Raw genomic sequence first — 24,288 nt, forward strand, 5'->3', positions numbered from 1 at the left:
AGCCTAAGAGGTTTGTTAGTAACAAGCCTAATACCAGCCTGAGTTTCAAGCCCAGATACAACAACAACAACAACAACAACAACAGTAACTACTACGGTAGTAGGAGGAACCAAGCTTTCCAGACTGCCAATCCAATGGTCTGTCGAAGCTGTGGACTTCCAGGGCATTTTGCCAAGGACTGCAGAAAGCCAAGGATAATATGCTTTGGTTGTCGTCAGGAGGGGCACATGCTGAAGGACTGCCCCAAGAAAAATAGTGGAGGAGGTCAGTCAGGAGGAGGAGGAAATCGAGGAGGAAACACCGGAGGGAACTGGAAGAATAAGAAGCCCTTCGGCAAGCTGAACTGTACCAGTCTGGAGGAGGTGGTCAACTCCGATCAGGCGGTGATAGGTACGCTCCAGATACTCACTCATCCTGGCAAAGTACTTTTCGATACTGGTGCAACTACATCATTCATCTCTCAACAATTCATCATCAAACATGGGATTAGTTGCACTAAGTTAGATACACCCATAACCATACTTTCTGCGGGGGGAACGATAGTAGTAACCCATACCAAACAAAAACAAGTCATCATGATCAATAAATGCGCGTTTGACACGGACCTGTTCATTTTACCGATGAAGGACATTGATGTCATTCTTGGTATGAACTGGTTAGAAGCTAATGGAGCATTGATCGACTGTGTGAACAAGACAGTATCATTGAAAAGCCCCGATGGAAGTAGAATGATCTACCAAGGCGACAAACATACACAGATTGAAGTGGAGCTACAGCTGAACAGCATGAAGGAGGTGAAATTAGAGGATATACCTGTAGTAAATGAATTCCAGGATGTATTTCCTGCGGAATTACCTAGTATGCCACCAGATAGGGAGATAGAATTCACTATCGACCTAATTCCAGGAACAGCTCCGATTGCTAAAGCACCATATAAAATGGGGCCTAAGGAGTTGAAAGAACTAAAGGAGCAACTGGATGATTTGGAACAGAAAGGATTCATACAAGAAAGTGTTTCACCATGGGGATCACCTGTGATCTTCGTGGATAAAAGAGATGGAGGAAGAAGGAGGTGTGGAGATTACAGGAATCTGAACAACGTCACAATCAAGAACAAGTATCCACTTCCAAGAATACAAGATCTATTTGATCAAGTTAGAGGCGCGGGAGTCTTTTCCAAGATTGATCTAAGATCTGGTTATCACCAGATAAAGATCAAGAAGGAAGACGTTCCGAAAACTGCCTTTGTCTCAAGGTATGGACATCATGAATACCTTGTAGTGCCTTTTGGATTAACCAATGCCCCAGCAATATTCATGAATCTCATGAATAAGATCTTCATGCCATATCTAGACAAGTTTGTCATCGTATTCATCGATGATATCTTGATATATTCCAAGAACAAGGCCGAACATGCTGAACATTTGAGGTTAGTGTTGCAAACACTAAGGGAACATCAACTTTATGCCAAATTTAGCAAGTGTGAATTTTGGCTAGATCAAGTGGAATTCCTTGGTCATGTTATTAGTAAAGATGGAATAGCTGTTAACCTGAGTAAGGTAGCAGCAGTTCTAGAATGGGAAGCACCCAAGACTGTCAAGGAAATCCGAGGATTCTTAGGAATGGCAGGATATTATCGGAGATTCATTGAAGGATTCTCTAAGATAGCAGGACCAATGACAAAGCTGTTAAGAAAGAACACACCATTCGTGTGGTCAGAGGAGTGTGAGAAGAGTTTTCAAACTCTGAAGGAGAAACTCACCACGGCACCGGTGTTAGCAGTTCCCGAAGTTGGCAAGGATTACACCGTGTACTGTGACGCATCCAAACATGGATTGGGTTGCGTACTCATGCAAGATCGGAAAGTGATATCTTATGGATCGAGGCAACTCAGACCTCATGAAGTGAATTATCCAACACATGACTTGGAACTAGCAGCAGTTGTATTTGCACTCAAAACTTGGAGACATTTTCTCTATGGAGCCAAGTGTGAGCTCTATACAGATCACAAGAGTCTCAAATATTTCTTCACTCAGAAGGAACTCAACATGAGGCAGAAAAGATGGCTTGAGCTAATCAAGGATTATGATCTGACAATCAATTACACTCCAGGGAAGGCCAATGTTGTAGCAGATGCCTTGAGCAGGAAGAGCACCGGAGGAGTGGAACAAGAAATCTCACCGGAGTTGAGGAAGGAAATAATTCAAGCCCAAATACAACTTTGGGAGAAGGAAGCCCATGAAGGATTATCGGCGTTGCAAGTAGCCGATGAGTTAAATGTTAACCTAAAGAATGAGATAATGATGGGTCAGCTGGACGATCCATTTATCGTTGAGGAGATGAGAAGAATAGATGAAGGAAGACCATCAGAATTTCACCGCGGAGAATCTGGATCATTATGGTTCCAGAAGAGAATTTGCGTTCCGGATATTGCGGAAATTAAGGAAGTAATACTCCGGGAAGCTCATCAAACACCATACTCCATTCATCCGGGAAGTACAAAGATGTACATGGATCTAAAGGAGTTATTCTGGTGGAACAACATGAAGAGAGAAATAGCACAATATGTGGCGGAATGCCATACCTGCCAGAGAGTGAAGGCTGAACACCAGAGTCCAGCAGGAAAGTTACAACCTTTACCTATTCCAGAGTGGAAATGGGAGGAAATAGGGATGGATTTCATCACCGGACTACCCATGACCAATAAAAAGAAGGACATGATATGGGTAATCGTGGACCGGTTGACGAAAAGTGCACACTTCTTAGCGGTAAATCAGCAGGATAAAGGAGAGAAACTCATCGATCTTTACATCAAAGAGATCGTGAGTAAGCATGGAGTGCCTAAGAAGATAGTGTCGGATCGAGGATCCGTGTTCACATCAGCATTCTGGAAGCAACTACACGAAGCTTTAGGATCCAAGTTGGACTATAGTACCGCTTACCATCCCCAGACAGGTGGACAAACCGAGAGAACCAACCAGATCTTAGAGGATATGCTTAGGGCTTGTGCCCTAGACTTCGGAGGATCTTGGGAGGAGCACTTACCACTAGCAGAGTTTTCATACAATAATAGCTATCAAAGCAGCATCAAGATGGCACCGTTTGAAGCTCTGTATGGAAGGAAGTGTAGATCACCGATATGTTGGTATGAAGCTGGAGCAAGCAAGGAGTTTAATCCTGATTATGTCCAGGAAAAGCAACAAATCATTGACATTATCAGAGATAGGCTCAAGATACCCCAAAGTCGGCAAAAGAGTTATGCCGATCAGAAGAGGAGAACATGGGAGCCACGAGTTGGAGACATGGTATATCTTAAGGTAAGCCCGATGAAAGGACTCCAGAGGTTTGGAGTAAAAGGAAAGCTCAGTCCTAGATACATAGGACCTTTCAAGATTTTGAGTCAAAACCGAGGATTAGCCTTTGAATTGGAATTACCGGGAAGGTTATCTCAGGTTCACAATGTATTCCATGTGTCGCAACTTCAAAAGTGTCTGAAGACCCCCGATGAACCAGTATCACATGAAGAGCTCGAGTTACAACCAGACTTGACTTACATCGAGAAGCCAGCCAAGATTCTCGAGGAGAGCTGGAAACAACTCAGAAATAAAGCTATCAAGTATTGCAAGATACAATGGAAGCATCACCCCGAGAGGGAAGCCACCTGGGAAAAGGAGGAAGACCTGAGGAAAACATACCCCGAACTCTTCAGGTATTACAACCACAACTTCGGGACGAAGTTTTCTTTAAGGGGGAAAGGCTGTAATGTCCCAGGTTTAGAGACAATCGAGGGGTAGATTTTAGAAAGGGATGTGCATTGCATTGTAATTTACGGGGAAATTTCGCGCTTTTAAACAAAAACTGCATCGAAAGAGGACAAGTTTCTCTCTCGACACCTTACAGGGTTAGGGTTTCGAGAGTGCGACAAACCTGTTCCTTATTCAACTAAACTAGGGTTTTGAGAAGAGAGTGGAGAGTTTGCATCACAAACTTAAGTTGCATGATTGAATTCTAAACTAAGTTGTATGATTGAATTCAATCCAAATTTGAATTTGAAATTCAAATTCAAACATCAAATGATTATCACATAATTCAAACTTGAGATAATTTCATAAACAATTATCAATAATCAAGATTATAAGTAATACAACAATTATGTAAAGCTCATTAAGGAAAATGGGAGCTTTATTGATAATCACACATTATACATTGTCAATTACAATATTCAGAATTGAAATAAATGAATTATTACAACACATTACACAAATTTGGATAAATAGAAAAAGAAGATAAAAGAAAAGTACAAGTATGAATCTGTCCTAAATACTACAATGTGAATATCATCTAATCTTGAGCTTGAAGATCATCTTGTCCATTTGATCATCATTTTGAACCTGCACATAAACACAACAAACACAAGTTATGCCAAGTGGCATAGCCACTTGGCAGGTTAGAAACTAAATGAAAAGGGAAGGGCTATGATCAAAGCTGCCGAGCTGATCCATCTCTCAGCCAAGACACAAGCCAGATACCAAGCATGTGCACACACACACAGCCTAGCAGCTTACCAGGCCTTGTGCATGCAGCACACACACACGACACGAGAGGAGTCACCAACACATGCCAGGAGTGAGTCGACCAGAGAAGCAAGGGCCTGGCATATAAAACCCTTTTCCACAGTAAACCCTAGCTCATCCATCGACACAGCAGCAGGGTAAGTCACCAGATAGTTAGAACAGCTCAAGAACACCAAGAACAGGTGAACAGCCAGAGCTGTATCACCTATTCCCAAATCACCAGAAATTAACCAAGCATCAAGTTTGCAAGGAGGAGAAGGGCAAGCCAAGAAATCAACCAGCAGCAAAACCTCTACACCAACACCAATTCTAGGAGCTGGAGTGAGGTATACACATCATCATGAACAAACCAAATGGTTTTGTTCATAAATTGCACAGGCATGATCTCAAGCACACCACAAGGGTAGGAAGCCCTGTTTGTGTCATCATATGGCTATCTAGCCATTTGGTACAAGCAAACATAGAAAAAGCCAGTAGGAAATTATCCAGGGAACACTGATTGTGTCCACACAGGGACACAATCAGAGAAATCCAACATGGATTTAGTCCCTAGCCAGCTACACAAGTTCACTTGACAACCTATAGCCAGCTAAACCATCAGACAGATAGACAATCAAGTGTCTATACATGTTTGTCAACATTAAAAGCATCTGGCAACCAAATATGGTTTAACCAGAAAGCATTTGTCCATACACATCCAGCCAACTTGGGTGGGAGCTTCCTGAACAGCAAGAAATGCTGTTGAGGCCACCTCAACCACAAAAACAATGAAGCCACCAAGCCCAGCACATCACATCATCACCCAATAGGGTTCAGTATGAGCTAGGGTACCCAACCAGTGGTTGGCATCCCTCTAGCTCAAGTTAATCAAGTTAAAGAATCATAACTGCAGAAATAGTTCATCTCATTTATCAAATAAATCTTGCTAAGCTACACAGATAAATGATTTATATAAGTAATCAAGACACCAGAGCCTTGCAGTGGATCCAATGGATCACTGCAAGCAACAGCAGTTGCTTAAGCCAACAACAGCACACACCAGCACTTATCTGTAAACCACACACAGCTCAAATTGAGCACCAGTAAGGCACAAGATGGAGCATCACAGCTTTTAACAAGCAACTGATGAACACAGGATCATCAGCAGCTTGCTAGAGCATGCCAGGGCATGCTAAGGCATCAATGGCATCACACAGGAATCATATAAATTAAACAGCCACAGTAAGCAGTAATTGAATCACCAAACAAGTACATAAACCACTTTTATGATTGTATCTCGAAGCATATCATCAAGGAATTGATGTATATGAACAACAATTAAGCAAGGCCAAGCCTACCATGAGCCAGAACCAATAATCATCACTCAAACAACACTGTCTCTTGCAAAATGGCAAGAATTACACATGGTAATTAAGCCAGAGCAAGGAATTGAATACACTTGAGGATCTAGCAGTAGTAACATCAAGAACAGAGTCACAGAGATAGTTTCAAGCAAGAAATGCAAGCTTAAGCAAGCACACAGCTTTTAGAAGAATTGCACAAGCAGCACAAGCAGCACATCAGCATGGATTTCACACAGCAGCAGCACAGGCATAGCGCAGCAGCTTAGCACAGCAGGAGCAGGCACCATGGCGCTGCAGAAGAGCACAACAGCTCTTGTGCAGGCAAGCACAGCACAGCAGTAGAGCTAGCAGAGGAAGAAGAACAGGCACAGAGAAGGAGCAGAAGAGGGGCGCACTTACTTGGAGCCGAGCAGAACGGTGGCGCCATGGCGGCCACAGCGGCACGCGCTGAAGCACGGCGGCGCCAGGCCAAGCCAGGCCATGGCGGTGCCGCGGCAGCTCGCGCACACGATGGCAAAGCCACGGCCGCGCCACGGCTTCAGGAACGTCGGCGGCGACGAGATCGCCGTAGATCTCCACGGCCAGACGAGCAGGAGGGTTGGGGGCGACACGAAGAGGCGACGAAGAGCAAATCGGCGCGGTGGATCTGAAGCGCCGGAGAACGGTGGTTCAGACGCACCCCATCTCGCCGGCGGCGATGGCCGGAGTCGGCCGGAAAAATTCGGCGAATGGGCGGCGACGCGCGCGTCGCCAGAGCCACGGATTAGGGTTCGTGAGGGAGAGAGAGAGAGGGGAAGTGAGGGCGACCGAGTGGGCCGGACCAGGCCAACTGGGTTGAGCCCAACCCACTCGGGTTAGGGTTAACCCGCTGGGCCGCACTGACAGGTGGGCCCAGGAGCAATTCAGTCATTTCATAATTCCAATAAATACAGAAACTTTGAAATTATATAAGAAATGTTTAATAGCTCTAAAAAAATAATTAAAAATATGAAAATAGATCAGCATAAAATTCTCTATCATAATAAAATACAAAGGGGAATTTTTGAAGACAATTAAGAATAAGTCTTCATTTGATGATTTAAATAATCATTTAAATCACACATATAATTTCCAATAATAAAAATAAGTCCATTAATGCATTTGGACTTTAAAAACACCTTAACAACATTTCAAGGTTGTATATTACTTTAAATCAAGTATCCCCAAATTATTCTTAGTAATAACCTCCTACATGAAATAATAACGACATCGGAAGGGGGGGACAAACCCTAAAACTGGAACCATGCATAATTGCTTCTTTAACCATTGCCCTTATCGGACAATGATGCTATTTTTCAGAACCAGAGGACAAGGGTCAGTCCACACCATCCAACTGCAAAACTTTGCAGTGTTCAGGCAAGTTCATCACTTGCTCATGTCAATTGAGTATTTCTATCAAATTACTTGCAGTGTCCAGGCAAGTTCATCCGTTAGAATAGCAGGATAAGTTTTCCGCCCACGCATAATTGTTTCGTCCCTAGATACTTAAGAATTAAAGTTATATTACAAACCCTCGCTGGGGCCAAAATGATGCATTGTTTCTCCCGCAGGAATAAAAGTTTTCATTCCCCCTTAGCCGGAGAAGTCTTGTCCTCGGAATATTTTTTCTCGGCGTCTTCGGCCGGAGATGACACGTCTTCATCACTTTCTTCTTCTTCTTCAGAAGCTGCAGCGCTGGTCTTGGGTTCTTCTTGGGGAGCGTCCTTGGAGCTGGTCCAGGTAAATTGAGTTCCGGATTCCGCAGGTCGCGCCTCCGCGTCGCGCTCCTTTTGAAGTTCGGCTTCCAAGGGCTCGTCCGCAGGAAGAACGACCTTGTCGTAGAATTCATTATGCCGGATCCTGCGCGCGATACGGGTGTCGTAGCCGCTCACTGCATCCAGGAGCGCGTTAAAATCCGCATCCGGAGGAACGCCCGTGGTTACCTGCTCAAGATCAAGCTCCGGGTTATGTGCTAAGCACATAGTTAAGGTCATCGCAGCTGCGCCTCGGGCTGATGATGCTTGTAGATCCATCACCAGCTCCGGAAGAACGTCCATTTTTCCAACAAGTTTGCGAACGTTGCAAGTGCGACTCCTCTTGATGGATAAGTTGTAGCATATCTTGCGGGAGGCGGAGATGAGATCTTTGCAATCATCGCCTGCAAGTTGAAGAAGGTCGTCTCGTGGGAACAAATTCCGACGTTTTTCCGGATACCCAAGCGGCTCTGCATAAGATAATCAGGATATCAGCATGCAATGTGAGCACAAAGAAAAAGGTCGGAGCAAACATCTGGACAAGGTTTCAGCATAGTACCCAAGATATTCTCGATGAGCAAGTCCCAGTGATGTTCCGCGGTCTCCATATATATCTGGAACTCATAAAGCTCTTTCTGCTGCCTCTTGATGGTCTCGCTGTCAGCATTTCTTTTCAATATAAATTCGCCCTTTTCCCTGATGTGCTCGGAGTTTTTCTCCTCCAGCTGTTTCTCAGCCTGCTCCCTCTTTAGTTCCGCCTCCTTTAATTTCGTTTCCAATTCTTGGTACGAGGAGCGCAGGTTCTCAAGTTCCGACGAGGCTGTAGCAAGGGAAGAGGATGCGCCTATAATAACATAAGTTAAAAGCAAGTTCAAAGTCGGAATATGACTAATGACGAAAAAGACGGAAACCAACCTTGGGCGTCCGCCAGTTGTTTGGTCAGTTCCGCATTCGCATCTTTCAGAGTCCGGATATTTTCCGCCTGATTCAGAGTAACGCGGCGCTGAAGGGCAATGTTCTTGTGCAGCTCGTAATGCAGCGCCTGCTGTTCCTGTAAAACATAGACAGAGCAGGAGTAAAAATTCGGCCTGTAACAGTGGTTTCCTCCAAAGCATTATTGCCGGAACCTTTCCGCCATAATGCTTGGGGGCTACTGATCCAATTTAAAAACTTTCCCGGAAGTAATCTTTCTCTAAGCATCTAAGCGCTAACTATTCTTTGAGTTTCCGCCTACATGCTTGGGGGCTACTGGGGAGTACCTTTTGCTTGCAGATGAGTTTGTCGAAGAACTGGCCGACATTCTTCTTGAAGTCCTGGATTTCCGATGTCGCGACGTCAGGCTTCCCCCAGGCGTTGTTCAGCATGGTGTTGAGCAAGTCCTGTTCAAGCTCCCATTTCTCCGCCTCGGTTAACTTGTTGAAAAACTTGGTAGCATATGCCTTGGGGGTGGAAGTGGTGTCAGCCGGATCTCCAAAGTTTTTCGGAAAAACGACGATGTCGCCAGCGCCGTCTCCGGCCTTCTCAGAAGAAGTGACTTCAGCCTCTCCTTGGCCTTGTTCTTCTGCATCTTCTTGGGCAGGGCCTTTGGCCTTAGGATCTTCTCCGCCCACTTTCTCGCTGCTAACCGGAATTATTTCCGGTGGAGTGTTTGCGGCAGGAGGGGGAGATTGATCAGCCTGAGGGGGAGACGGCCGAGGAGTAGGGTGGGAGGTACTTGGCGGAGCCGGAGTAGTAGGACCAACTGCCGGAGACTTTTTCATGTATTTAGTAATAGGCTCTTGGCTGATGGTCCGCGTGGCAGTGGTACTCGGATTCCTGCAAACAAGTGAAAGGGATCGAATAAGAAATAATTTCGCCAAAATAGAGGTGCACCATATTCGGAAACTTACGGGGCGCCGGGGATGATGGGGCGCGAGCGTTTGCCAGCTGTTGAGAGCATCTTCAGGCGTGCATGTTCCGCTTTCCTCGAGTCTAGCGGAGGTGGCCTTACGGTCTTGGACTTCTTGGCGGAGGCCTCGCCGCTAGCTCCGGCTTCTGAGCCGGAAGCTTTGGCGCGGGGACGCTTCGAAGGTCGAGGGGCCGCCTTGCGGGGTGCCTGTTCCTCTTCCTCCTCTTCGTCTTCCGAAACCTCCTCCGCCGCGTCGCCGCTGACAGGGACACGAAGAATGGTGCGGAAGTTTTCCTCCGCCAAAGTGTTGAGCTGGGAGGAATATGAATAAAAGTCAGAGTTAACATCCAAAAACTTGTGAAGTTTGAAGCAACGAAAAGAACAGAGCTTACCGGAGGACACTGGTCGTTTGTGTAGATATCCTTGATCAGTTCCGGGACCTGTTGGCCCCTAGGAATCTTCACCAACGTCTTGAACCTTCTCTTGAGGGAGTCGGCCGGAAGATCGTGGCCGGTGACTCGGAGGAGATCGTCCGCCCCAGTATAAGCGCACATCAGGCATGCATTGTAGCGCAGGGGCTGGATTCTCCGGGAAAACCAGCTGAGGGTGAGCTGGGCTCCGGTCAATCCGTCATGGACTAGCCAGGAGATTCTCCGCGCTGCCTTCTCCAAAATAGGGGTTTGGGCAAGCGAAGGAACAAAGCTCCAGCTTGCGAGCTCTTCCGGAGGCTCGTTGATGAACTTGGGCAAGCCATCGTGGATGTCCGGAACTGAGGCGTTCTTTTCATAGAACCATCCGGCGTTCCAGTACCGGACGGATTCGTGCGAATCGTGGGGAGGATACATGCGGCTAGGTCGGAGCATGAACGTCATACTCCCACAGTTCACCATTGCTTTGTCTTTTGTTTCCTTCTTCACCCGGAAGAAGAACTGCCATAATTTGACATCTGGTCGGATCCCAAGGTGCCCTTCGCAAAGAGTTACGAAGTTGGAGAGGAGGAGGTATGAGTTTGGGTAGATGTTGTGGGGCTGGAGCCCGTATGTGTTGAGGATGGAGAGGAAAAACTCCGAGCAAGGGAGTGATAATCCGCGTTCCACCCAAGCCTTGGTCATGACGATTTCTCCGGCTTCGGGCTTGGGGACGTCGGAATCGCGTGTGAAGCTCCAGTGAGTGGAGATCATACCCTCGTTCTGGAGCTCTCTAAGCTCCACATCAGTAGTTGCGCAGGGCCACCACTGACCCCGCTCTCCTTCACGGATACGGGCCTTGGACGCCCTCTTGTTTTCCGCCTCCTGTACCTTGGCTGCCATCCTGGCTTGTCCCTCGAGTTCTTCTTGGAGCTCTTTAAGGGAGGGGATCTGGCCTGGAGCGGTGCTGGAAGATGCGGAAAACGGTTGAGCTAACCTAATGTCGGAAACATATGGTGGCAGGTATGCTATGGGATCCGGACATATTGGTTCTAATGGATTGGGATCCGGGCTACTCGGAGAGCTACCAGTACAGTGTGATGAATCAAGTGGCATGCTTCCGGCTGCACCCATGCAAATTATTTGAGTATCCGGATCTACACTAAGTTTTTCTTCTACGAGGCCGGCGCACGTACCGTTAATGGCGCGGTGGCTCGACGGAGCTCCGGTGAAGACGAGGTCGCCGGACTTGAAGGAAATCACCTCGCGTGACCACGAATCGGCGGCGGGAAGGATATCCCGTTCAACCGAAGGGATCTTGGCGCGAGGAGTACCTTGGACTGGTGGCGCGCGGAGTTCACCGTGGAGAGGTTCGCCGGAGTTTAGATCCGTCGGGCGGCGCGGCGCGAGGAGGAAGATGAAGTGGTGAGAAGAGGTGAAAGAATGAAGAATTACCGAGCCGCGGGGTATTTATAGGCCACACGCAGAGATTCGGGATTCGGATCCGACGGTGGAAACGGAACGGTCACACCGTTGGATGGACGACACGTGTTTTAGGTCAAATGCGGTAAAACGACGTGGAGGTAACTTAACCATGCGCTCCCGAAAATTCCGGCTAAAGATTTGCATCTGCGAAAATTTAGCGCGGGAAATAAGGAGGTTGTGCGCGGGAAAAGCGGAATCTCCGTTGCTATACGTGATCTGAAGATGAAGGACTTCCGAGTGAATAAACCCGGAATCAAGTGAAAGTTTTGAAGCTCTTCAAGATTCTCTTCGGATCCGAGCTGAATGAAGTCGGAGGAATGATGAATCTCGGAGAACTTCGGGGGCTACTGTTGTGGGTATACTTTATGGGTATATCAACGGCATGGCCTAGATCCGGCAAGCCCGGGTGGCCCATAGTTGGTGGTGAGGCATGTGGCCCATCGGGCGGCCCAGTTGTTGTAGATCATGAAGGATGAAGTCCAGCCCAGGAACGAGGAGCCGGATCCTAACCGACCTACGAAGGAGGCCGGATCCGTGGAGGCCCATAAAGTATCCGGATCCAGCACGTACTTGAAGGAAGGCGGATCCTTGACGTACACGGCAAGACATTGTACCGTAGTTAGGCAACTTGTATTCCGGCTAGGACTCTCCATGTAAACCCTAGATCCGTGCGCCTATATAAGCCGGATCCCGGGAGCCCTAGAGGCACAACGACAACTCATTGTAACAACGTGAAAGCGCCCAGATAATTCCAGACAAGCAGTAGTAGGCCCTGTCATCGTGCAGGTGTTCCGAAGCTGGGTAAATCGCGTACCACCATCCCGAGAGCACTCTGCCCTATGGCCCCTACTTCTTCTCCCCCTCGTGAGGATCCCTCCTCTGAGGTATCGTCGAATAGGCAACGACAGTTATCACTATTGCATAAAAATCAAAACCACTACTTTCATAACTATGAATATGACTATGTGGTGGGCAATGGAACCATGGATTGTGTTGATATGGTGGAGGTTCCATTGCACGGGCTTATATCCATCTAGGATTAAACAACAAATGTCGCCAGTGATTCTTGTGCCGTAATACCCGTGTTAACCATAAGATCCGGAGTGGGACGGAGTAGTCAAAAGTGTTTCCACCTCTCGTTCATCAACGGATGCGCTTTACCGTAGACACTTGTATCTGTCAGGGCAAGCGGTTGGCTGGGGAAGCCTTAAGTCCCCACGGCATAGTCCGTAGACACTTGTCGCTCGAAGTGCAAGCGGTTGGCTGGGGAAGCCTTAAGTCCCCACGGTATTGCGGTCTATGATGGGTTGCAGCTACCGGCGAAGGAGTTTGGTTCGATCCCAAACTGTCGTCGTGGTCGGGGTCCACCCGTGAGTGGGAATAATGGGACCGGCGAGGACCCAGGGTCGGGGCATGCAACAAAGGGTGGGTGCTCGAGGTAGCGGAGGAACATGATTGGCTAGACCTTATACCGGGCCTCACACCGAAGGAAGTGTGGACGGGAAAGCTGCCCGGTTGGCACCAAGGTTAAGATCTCTTATGGGTAAAGCAACACACCTCTGCAGAGTGTAAAGAACTGTGACCTGTCACTCCCTGTTCCGGGATAAGGAACTGCGAACGCGGCCGGAAAGGAGCTCCATGAAGTTCTAGTAAACCGGTGAAGGCTGACGGACATAGCTCTTTCGAATAAAAGCAATCTCTTGAAGAAATGTTTATCAAAACTTGCATTGGTATTAGACTTTCTGGTCTAATATTGTAGCTAGAGCATTAAACACCTCTTATCTGTAATGAACTTGTTGAGTACGCTCGTACTCATACCACTCTTAAATCCCATGCTTAGATTGTCTGAATCGTCTGGAGGAGGACTACGACAACAATGAAGGAGCCGAGATCATCGGCTATGAAGAACCAGACCTCTCTGGAGGTATAGAAGGCGTAGACTACCTCATCGTCTACGGATCCGGGGAGGCTTTCGGAGGAGATCAAGCCTAGAGACAGCCAGTAGTAGTAGTAACCGAGCAGCACGAACTCTTAGTATTTAGCTGCTCGAGGAAATAAATGTATGACCTAATGAGACTCTTATATTGTAAGTTCAGTTGGGTTCGTCTCGAACCCAGGAGTATTCCTCTTAGGACCCAAGAGGAGCTCCGAGACGACATGTGTATGATATTTGTAATAATAAATGAATGAGTTATGGACCTGCTATGTTCTGTTGTACTACTCTGAGGAATGTAATATTTGCGGAATGGTACTTCGTGAATGTTATATCAACGACTGGCATACTACAACATGCAGTGGTATGCAGGGTCACCACATGATACTAGTATCATATCAATCTTATTAACATGTTGGTCACAATGTCACACTTCTTTATTGTTTGAATTCCAAATAAATCTTTTCATAAAAAAGTAATGATGTAATAATAATCTGTAATAAATAAATAACTTTTTTTTTGCAAAACCTAAAACTTAAAAAATTTATACTTCCCTTTGGCAGTTTGAGAATCTAAAAATTGGCTAACCGGTAATCCCTTGTGAATTCGGATGTAACTTTACACGTAGATATATTTTTATATATTAAACGTTTTCTTCAAGTTCGTATGCAAAAAGTATTCTCATTTTACCAAAAAAATACAATGTTTTTTGCAAAAAAAATGAAAATTCATGTTTGTTATTTCTCATAATAACTACGTCCAAAAAGGATTTTTTATTGTTTTTCTATCATTTTTTGGTATTTTACAAATCTAAAAAAGGCGATCCACCGGGGGAGGGGGTGAGCAAACAACCATAGAAAACCTGTAGTCCCGGTTTGTAACTAAAGGTGCACTACAGGTAGCCTGTCGCATCCCCTTTAGTCCCGGTTCGAACCCGTTTGAACCGGGACTACAATCTTACGGACATCCTAGCCGTTTGAACCAGAAATAACGGTCACATTAGTCTTGGATCCAAACACCACTGGGACTAATGTTTCGGGCAGCTCCGAACGAAAAGCTCGTTTCCTACTAGTGGTAGCTCTTCTATCAAGTTCTGGATGATCATTGAAGAAGGGTTCACACCACACGATTTAAGGAACTTATCTCGAAGAGAAGTAGTGAATAACCGCGCATTTTTTTTAAATAATACACTTTTTTTGTTTATTTCAGAAATAATACTCCGTTTTGAGATATTTCAGAAATAATACACCTTCGGGTTCGTTGAACCCGAAATTTAAAACTCGGGGTAGAGGAACCCGAAATTTCAAAATCGGGGTAGAGGAACCCGACTTATTCTTTTGGCGGGAGGGCGAAAAAGGAAAAAGAAAAGGAAAAGAAAGAATCGGGTTTTAGAAACCCGATATTAGTGAATCGGGTTAGGCGACCCCGAGATTCCCACATATTTCGGGTTACTCTACCCCGATTTTTGAAATTTCGGGTTCCTCTACCCTAATTCTGAAATTTCGGGTTCCTCTACCCCAATTCCTTCTTTTTCGCGCGGAAACAGGATTAGTCGGGTTCCTCTACCCCGATTTTTGAAATTTTGGGTTCCTCTACCCCGAGTTTCAAATTTCGGGTTTCCTGAACCCGACAGTGTATTATTTCTGAAATATCTCAAAACCGAGTATTATTTCTGAAATAAACAAAAAAATGTGTATTATTTAAAAAAAATTCGCGTGAATAACCAACTCAATGTCACCGCTTTGTAAATGATCCAAAAAGCCGTGACCCAAAAGGACATGGCTCACATCCATGAGGCAGCATATAATCTCGTTTGGTGTCCAATACGAAAATTATAGCACCTCTTAATCAACCATATTACACCATGTGAGGATGAAAACATATATGCACCAATGTTACTGTTGGCCGCGAAAATTAATAGTAAACCAGGTTACTCCAACCGTGGTTGGTGGTGGGGTGGTGCAAAATATTGGTGAAGACAAGTAGAGAGGATTGTTGCTTGAAACTAACCAAAGGTGTTAAAGGGATGAGCGAATAGTAAGTTTAGAGCAGCCGTCGTGGTCGTTCAGATTGCGCTGCTCCTGGTTCCCAAAAGGAAAAAAGAAGTCGGCCGGCCTCCCTCTATTATGCATGAGTGTCTCACTGTCTCGGACGGATCTGTCGTTTCTTGTTGTCGTGTAGCCAACGACGATCCTATCTAGCTTCCGTGCTATGCCTATACTTTAATTTTGTCACTGCAAGTAGCTACAGGAACAAATTATTTGGTTAGCTTAACTGAAAACGGGGCTATAGGCTCGGTCCATTTGGGCCTTCAGTCCCGGTTTCCAAACCGGGACCAATTAGGCGGGACTACAGGGTCCCCCTTTAGTCCCGGTTCAAAGTTGCACCGGGCCTAAAGGCGGCGCCACGTGGTGCAGCCAGGAAGCTCGCGGTGGATGGCCTTTGGTCCCGGTTCGTGGTACGAACCGGGCCCTAGGTTCTCTGCCGCGGCAGAGAATTGCTATTTCTCTGCCGCGGCACAGGTTTAGGGTGGAGCAGCGTTTCTCTGCCGCGGCAGAGAAACAGGGCGTTTCTCTGCCGCGGCAGAGTTTCAGCAATGCATATATATCATTCAAGAAACCACAAAAAATCGTGGTGAATATATATAGACATCGTCAACAGTACACGTAATGCATGCATATTTACAATATAAAGTCGGATCTCTTTACTAAATCTATTTGCCTTTACGAAGTACACGATCAAGATCTACGAACTCCCGATAGTGCTCTCCACCTGGGGTAATGACCTCGGTAAGAAAGAATCCCGAGATTTCCTCTTGAATTGCTCGTATTTGATCCTCCGTTATGAGAGTGTCCCACAGGCGTATCATCTTTATTTAAAAAAGGAGATCAATATATGAATGAAACTCAATACAATAGATGGTACTAATTAAGATTAATTGTGAAAATTTGTTATCGTACACGAGTGTGGTGTATACGGGCATCCCCACCCTTGGGACAGGCCATGTCACGAATGAAGGTGGAGACGTAGTATCCACATAAGTTATTCCCGGGTTCCTGCCGCATACACTTTACGAAAAAATAGTTCGATCAAACTAATAATCAAGCATCGTATTGAAAGTAAATATCATATATAGAGTTTCACGGACATAGCTATATATATAGTACTACTTACAGGGTAATCTTGAAATGTAAGCTCCAGTTTCCATTTACCCGAAACAGTATTGATGAACCGTTTCCAAGCCCTGCCCGGCAAAAAATAATGAGTAAATGAGTTATTGATTAGTTGATGATATCGTCGAATTAGAACAGATGAAGATGCCAATACGAAATTGATTGAAATTACCTCTGGAGGATGGCAGCCCCCGCCCATTCCGCATATTCTTTACGTTTCGAGTCCATGACATTTGCGACTCCTTTGTGAAGATCAATGATTAGGAGAATAAAGTGGAATCTGCACAAGCATAGCTCAATGATTACGAGAATAAAGTGGAAGGTGCACAAGCATAATGTATGTTATATATAACGCTCACTTGAAGTTGTAGGGAAAAAATATATCCTCTTTGTTTGCTTGCTTCACTAAAAACATTACCATGTTGTCCTCTGTGTCCTTGGCGAAGTCTCGAACCGTAACTTCATGAACTGTGTCTGGGTCTATGAACCCCAGCGGTAGGAGCTTGCCTCTTTTGCATTCGAGCTTCTTCATTCTGCATAATTAAATGTATAGCGTACACAAAGAATATAGTGAGGATAATTGTTAGTGCAAATGAATGAGCTGAGCTACAGACTTAATTACATAAATAAATCACTTACAGGCAGTAGCAACTGATGACAGCTTTGTCGAGGGCGTCTTGATTGAATAACTGAAACAGTTCTTCTAACTCAAGGTTTATCTCCTCGACCCCCCCGGAAGTAATGATCATCTCTAAGATACACCGTGAGGTGGCGATCACCTCTTCGACATGCTTTCAGGTACCATTCATGCAACCTTCGCATCTGAGTCCCTAGACGCGTGAGCTCGCCAGGTTTGACGAGATCAGATCCGTATCTATACTTGTTTACCACTTGAGCCGTTGGATAGTAATCTTCGTACTCAACTGATGCTCCCTGAGCTCTAGCCTCCCGTTCGATCATCGATGCCGTCTCTGGATCATCATAGGGCTGCACGACGAAGTGGGGTATGGCCTGAATGTCCTGCTGTCCAAGCTGGGCGACTTTTTTTTGCTTCTTTGCTCGCTCTAGAGGACTGTCCAAGAGAGCGGTCATAATCAGCTCTCAGATCAGGTCTCTTCATTCTCATCTCGGCAAAGTGCTTCAGTGTATGCGGTGGAATAAACATCTTCTTCGGCGCAAGAAACGCCTTTTGCTCTTCAGTCTGCTCATGTGGTAACAACTCTGGAGTCTGTGCCCTCATCGGAGTTGATGATCTCTTTGGAGCTGTAGGAGGTGCCGCGGTTAGCTTCCTCTTTTGCTTAGGTGGAGGCGGCGGAGTCTCCTGACGAGGAGGAGGAGGCGGCGGAGTATTTTCACGCGGAGGAGACTTCTCATGCATAGGGGAATCATCATCGCGCAGAGGAGAATCATCAAGCGGAGGAAACTGCTGATACGTCTCAAACGTATCTATAATTTCTTATGTTCCATGCTACTTTTATGATGATACTCACATGTTTTATACACACTTTATGTCATATTTATGTATTTTCCGGCACTAACCTATTGACGAGATGCCGAAGAGCCAGTTGCTGTTTTCTGCTGTTTTTGGTTTCAGAAATCCTACAAAGGAAATATTCTCGGAATTGGACGAAATCAACGCCCACGGTCTTATTTTTCCACGAAGTTTCCAGAAGACCGAAAGGATTACGAAATGGGGCGATGAGGCGACGCCATGCCAGGGCCGCGTGGCCAAGGGTGGGGCCGCGCCGCCCTGTTGTGTGGGCCCCTCGTGTCACCCATAAACCTACCCCTCCGCCTACTTAAAGCCTTCGTCGAGAATACCCCATTACCGAGAGCCACGATACGGAAAACCTTCCAGAGACGCCGCCGCCGCCAATCCCATCTCGGGGGATTCAGGAGATCGCTTTCGGCACCCTGCCGGAGAGGGGAATCATCTCCCGGAGGACTCTTCATCGCCATGATCGCCTCCGGATTGATGAGTGAGTAGTTCACCCCTGGACTATGGGTCCATAGCAGTAGCTAGATGGTTGTCTTCTCCTCATGTGCTATCATTGTTCGATCTTGTGAGCTGCCTAACATGATCAAGATCATCTATTTGTAATGCTACATGTTGCGTTTGTTGGGATCCGATGAATATGGAATACTATGTTATGTTGATTATCAATCTATCATATATGTGTTGTTTATGATCTTGCATGCTCTCCGTTGCTAGTAGAGGCTCTGGCCAAGTTGATACTTGTAACTCCAAGAGGGAGTATTTATGCTCGATAGTGGGTTCATGCCTCCATTTAATCTGGGACAGTGACAGAAAGTTCTAAGGTTGTGGATGTGCTGTTGCCACTAGGGATAAAATATCAATGCTTTGTCTAAGGATATTTTTGTTGATTACATTACGCACCATACTTAATGCAATTTTCTGTTGTTTGCAACATAATACTGGAAGGGGTGCGGATGCTAACCCGAAGGTGGACTTTTTAGGCATAGATGCATGCTGGATAGCGGTCTATGTACTTTGTCGTAATGCCCAATTGAATTTCACACTACTCATCATGATATGTATGTGCATTGTTATGCCCTCTTTATTTGTCAATTGCCCAACTGTAATTTGTTCACCCAACATGCTATTTCTTATTGGAGAGACACCACTAGTGAACTGTGGACCCCGGTCCATTCTTTTACATCGAATACAATCTACTACAATACTCGTTCTTACTGTTCTTTGCAAACATCATCATCCACACTATACATCTAATCCTTTGTTACAGCAAGCCGGTGAGATTGACAACCTCACTGTTACGTTGGGGCAAAGTACTTTGATTGTGTTGTGCAGGTTCCACGTTGGCGCCGGAATCCCTGGTGTTGCGCCACACTACACTCCGCCACCATCAACCTTCACATGCTTCTTGGCTCCTACTGGTTCGATAAACCTTGGTATCTTACTGAGAGAAACTTGCTGCTGTACGCATCACACCTTCCACTTGGGGTTCCCAACGGACGCGTGCTGTACGCGTATCAAGCTAAATTTCTGGCGCCGTTGCCAGGGAGATCAAAACACGCTGCAAGGGGAGTCTCCACTTCCAATCAAGCTATTTTATTTACTGCTTTGTTTGCTCATTATATCAAAAATACAAAAAAAATTAGTTACTTGTCTTTACTTTATTTACTATCTTGTTTGCGTTCTCCATATTAAAAACACAAAAAATTAGTTACTTGCATTTATTTTATTTACCTTTTGTTTATTTTATCATGTTTCCTCCTAAATTCACTCTTAAAGATGTACCGGTAGGGCGAGGGTCTATCGTTGGAAAAGATAATATAGAAGATTTTTTCACTCATGTTAGTACGGTTGAAGATTTTGAAGATAGACACTTGGTAGAACTTGCTCCTACTTATGAAATTGCTGCTTCTTCTTTAGTACACATGTTAGAAGCTAGATTTGTTAATCCCAACCCCGTAATGCAACATATGTTTCTCACACTCTGTGATATGGAAGAAGGAGAAAAGAAAGATTTTGTCTTAGAAACCCTTCTTAAAGAATTTGGTGATGTAGCAAGAGAAGCTAGAAAAGTCTTTACTAAATATAAGATGCTTGGTTCTTATACCAACTTTGCCAGTACTCTTGAAAAGATGGAAAAAGATATACAAAAGTACACTAATCAAGTTAATTATGAGGGGGATATTAAAACATCAATACCTTGCAAGCTCTTAGGAATGTGCGAGGCACTAGAAAAGAATTTTGATTGGATAGTTCCTGAAAATTTGTTTGATGAGAGTAGCAAACCTAAGAGTAATGAAAAAGGAGCCTCTGAAACTTACATAGATAAGATACAATGCATAGTTGAGAAAACTCCAAACCCCTCTTTTGATGCATCATCTCTTGATAATACTTGATACACACTTTCTGCGCCTAGCTGAAAGGCGTTAAAGAAAAGCGCTTATGGGAGACAACCTATGATTTTACTTCTGCACTTTTATTTTATATTTGAGTCTTGGAAGTTGTTACTACTGTAGCAACCTCTCCTTATCTTTATTTTATTGCATTATTGTGCCAAGTAAAGTCTTTGATAGTAAGGTTCATACTAGATTTGGATTACTGCGCAGAAACAGATTTCTTGCTGTCACGAATTTGAGTAGTATTCTCTGTAGGTAACTCAGAAAAATCTTCCAATTTACGTGAGTGATCCTCAGATATGTACGCAACTTTCATTCAATTTGAGCATTTTCATCTGAGCAAGTTAAGTGCCCCAGAAAAATTCGTCTTTACGGACTGTTCTGTTTTGACATATTCTGCCTTTTATTTCGCATTGCCTGTTTTGCTATGTTTGATGGATTTCTTTATTCTATTAACTTTCAGTAGCTTTGTGCAATGTCCAGAAGTGTTAAGAATGATTATGTCACCTCTGAACATGTGAATTTTTGATTATGCACTAACCCTCTAATGAGTTTGTTTTGAGTTTGTTGTGGAGGAAGTTTTCAAGGATCAAGAGAGGAGGATGATACAATATGATCAAGGAGAGTGAAAGCTCTAAGCTTGGGGATGCCCCCGTGATTCATCCCTGCATATTTCAAGAAGACTCAAGCATCTAAGCTTGGGGATGCCCAAGGCATCCCCTTCTTCATCGACAAAATTATCAGGTCACCTCTAGTGAAACTATATTTTTATTCCATCACATCTTATGTGCTTTGCTTGGAGCGTATGTTTGTTTTATTTTTGTTTTTGTTTGAATAAAATTGGATCCTAGCATTCATTGTGTGGGAGAGAGACACGCTCCGCTGTTGCATATGAACACATATGTTCTTAGCTTTATTCTTAATGTTCATGGCGAAGGTTGAAACTGCTTCGTTAATTGTTATATGGTTGGAAACGGAAAATGCTACATGTGGTAAATGGTATAATGTCTTGAATAATTTGATACTTGGCAATTGTTGTGCTCATATAGATAATGTTTAAGCTCTTGCATCATATACTTTGCACCTATTAATGAAGAACTACATAGAGCTTGTTAAAATTTGGTTTGCATGATTGGTTTCTCTAGAGTCTAGATATTTTCTGGTGAGTTGTTTGAACAACAAGGAAGACAGTTGATACGTCTCCGACGTATCGATAATTTCTTATGTTCCATGCCACATTATTGATGATATCTACATGTTTTATGCACACTTTATGTCATATTCGTGCATTTTCTGGAACTAACCTATTAACAAGATGCCGAAGTGCCAGTTGCTGTTTTCTGTTGTTTTTGGTTTCAGAAATCCTAGTAAAGAAATATTCTCGGAATTGGACGAAATCAACGCCCAGGGTCCTATTTTTCCACGAAGCTTCCAAAAGACCGAAGAGGAGACGAAGTGGGGCCACGAGGTGGCCAAACCACAGGGCGGCGCGGTCCAAGTCCTGGCCGCGCCGACCTATAGTGTGGGCCCCTCGTGTGGCCCCCTGACCTGCCCTTCCGCCTACAAATAGCCTTCGTCGCGAAACCCCCAGTACCGAGAGCCACGATACGGAAAACCTTCCAGAGACGCCGCCGCCGCCAATCCCATCTCGGGGGATTCAGGAGATCGCCTCTGGCACCCTGCCAGAGAGGGGAATCATCTCCCGGAGGACTCTACGCCGCCATGGTCGCCTCCGGAGTGATGTGTGAGTAGTCTACCCCTGGACTATGGGTCCATAGCAGTAGCTAGATGGTTGTCTTCTCCTCATTGTGCTTAATTGTCGGGTCTTGTGAGCTACCGAACATGATCAAGATCATCTATCTGTAATTCTATATGTTGCGTTTGTTGGGATCCGATGAATAGAGAATACTATGTTATGTTGATTATCAATTCATGTCTATGTGTTGTTTATGATCTTGCATGCTCTCCGTTATTAGTAGATGCTCTGGCCAAGTTGATGCTAGTAACTCCAAGAGGGAGTATTTATGCTCGATAGTGGGTTCATGTCTCCGTGAATCTGGGGGAGTGAGAGAAACATCTAAGGTTATGGATGTGCTGTTGCCACTAGGGATAAAACATTGGTGCTATGTTCGAGGATGTAGTTACTGATTACATTACGCGCAATACTTAATGCAATTGTCTGTTGTTAGCAACTTAATACTGGTGGGGGTTCGGATGATAACCTGAAGGTGGACTTTTTAGGCATAGATGCATGCTGGATAGCGGTCTATGTACTTTGTCGTAATGCCCAATTAAATCTCACTATACTCATCATAATATGTATGTGCATGGTCATGCCCTCTTTATTTGTCAATTTCCCAACTGTAATTTGTTCACCCAACATGCTGTTTATCTTATGGGAGAGACACCTCTAGTGAACTGTGGACCCCGGTCCAATTCTCTATACTGAAATACAATCTACTGCAATACTGTTCTACTGTTTTCTGCAAACAATCATCATCCACACTATACATCTAATCCTTTGTTACAGCAAGCCGGTGAGATTGACAACCTCGCTGTTTCGTTGGGGAAAAGTACTTGGTTTGTGTTGTGCAGGTTCCACGTTGGCGCCGGAATCCCTGGTGTTGCGCCGCACTACATCTCGCCACCATCAACCTTCAACGTGCTTCTTGACTCCTACTGGTTCGATAAACCTTGGTTTCTAACTGAGGGAAACTTACTGCTGTACGCATCACACCTTCCACTTGGGGTTCCCAACGGTCGCGTGCTGTACGCGTGTCAAGCAAAATTTCTGGCGCCATTGCCGGGGAGATCAAGACACGCTGCAAGGGGACTCTCCACATCCCAATCTCTTTACTTTGTTTTTGTCTTGCTTAGTTTTATTTACTACTTTGTTTGCTGCACTAAATCAAAATACAAAAAAATTAGTTGCTAGTTTTACTTTATTTGCTATCTTGTTTGCTATATCAAAAACACAAAAAAATTAGTTACTTGCATTTACTTTATCTAGTTTGCTTTATTTACTGTTGCTAAAATGGGTACTCCTGAAAATACTAAGTTGTGTGACTTCACAACCACAAATAATAATGATTTCTTATGCACACCTATTGCTCCACCTGCTACTACAGCAGAATTCTTTGAAATTAAACCTGCTTTACTAAATCTTGTTATGCGAGAGCAATTTTCTGGTGTTAGTTCTGATGATGCTGCTGCCCATCTCAATAATTTTGTTGAACTATGTGAAATGCAAAAATATAAAGATGTAGATGGTGACATTATAAAATTAAAATTGTTCCCTTTCTCATTAAGAGGAAGAGCTAAAGATTGGTTGCTATCTCTGCCTAAGAATAGTATTGATTCATGGACTAAATGCAAGGATGCTTTTATTGGTAGATATTATCCCCCTGCTAAAATTATATCTTTGAGGAGTAGCATAATGAATTTTAAACAATTAGATACTGAGCATGTTGCATAAGCATGGGAAAGAATGAAATCTTTGGTTAAAAATTGCCCAACTCATGGACTGACTACTTGGATGATCATCCAAACCTTTTATGCAGGACTGAATTTTTCTTCGCGGAACCTATTGGATTCAGCTGCTGGAGGTACCTTTATGTCCATCACTCTTGGTGAAGCAACAAAGCTTCTTGATAATATGATGATCAATTACTCTGAATGGCACACGGAAAGAGCTCCACAAGGTAAGAAGGTAAATTCTGTCGAAGAAACCTCTTCCTTGAGTGATAAGATTGATGCTATTATGTCTATGCTTGTGAATGATAGGACTAATGTTGATCCTAATAATGTTCCGTTAGCTTCATT

Source organism: Lolium perenne, chromosome 1 (genome assembly GCF_019359855.2).
Source record: "Lolium perenne isolate Kyuss_39 chromosome 1, Kyuss_2.0, whole genome shotgun sequence".
Taxonomy (NCBI): Eukaryota; Viridiplantae; Streptophyta; class Magnoliopsida; order Poales; family Poaceae; genus Lolium; species Lolium perenne.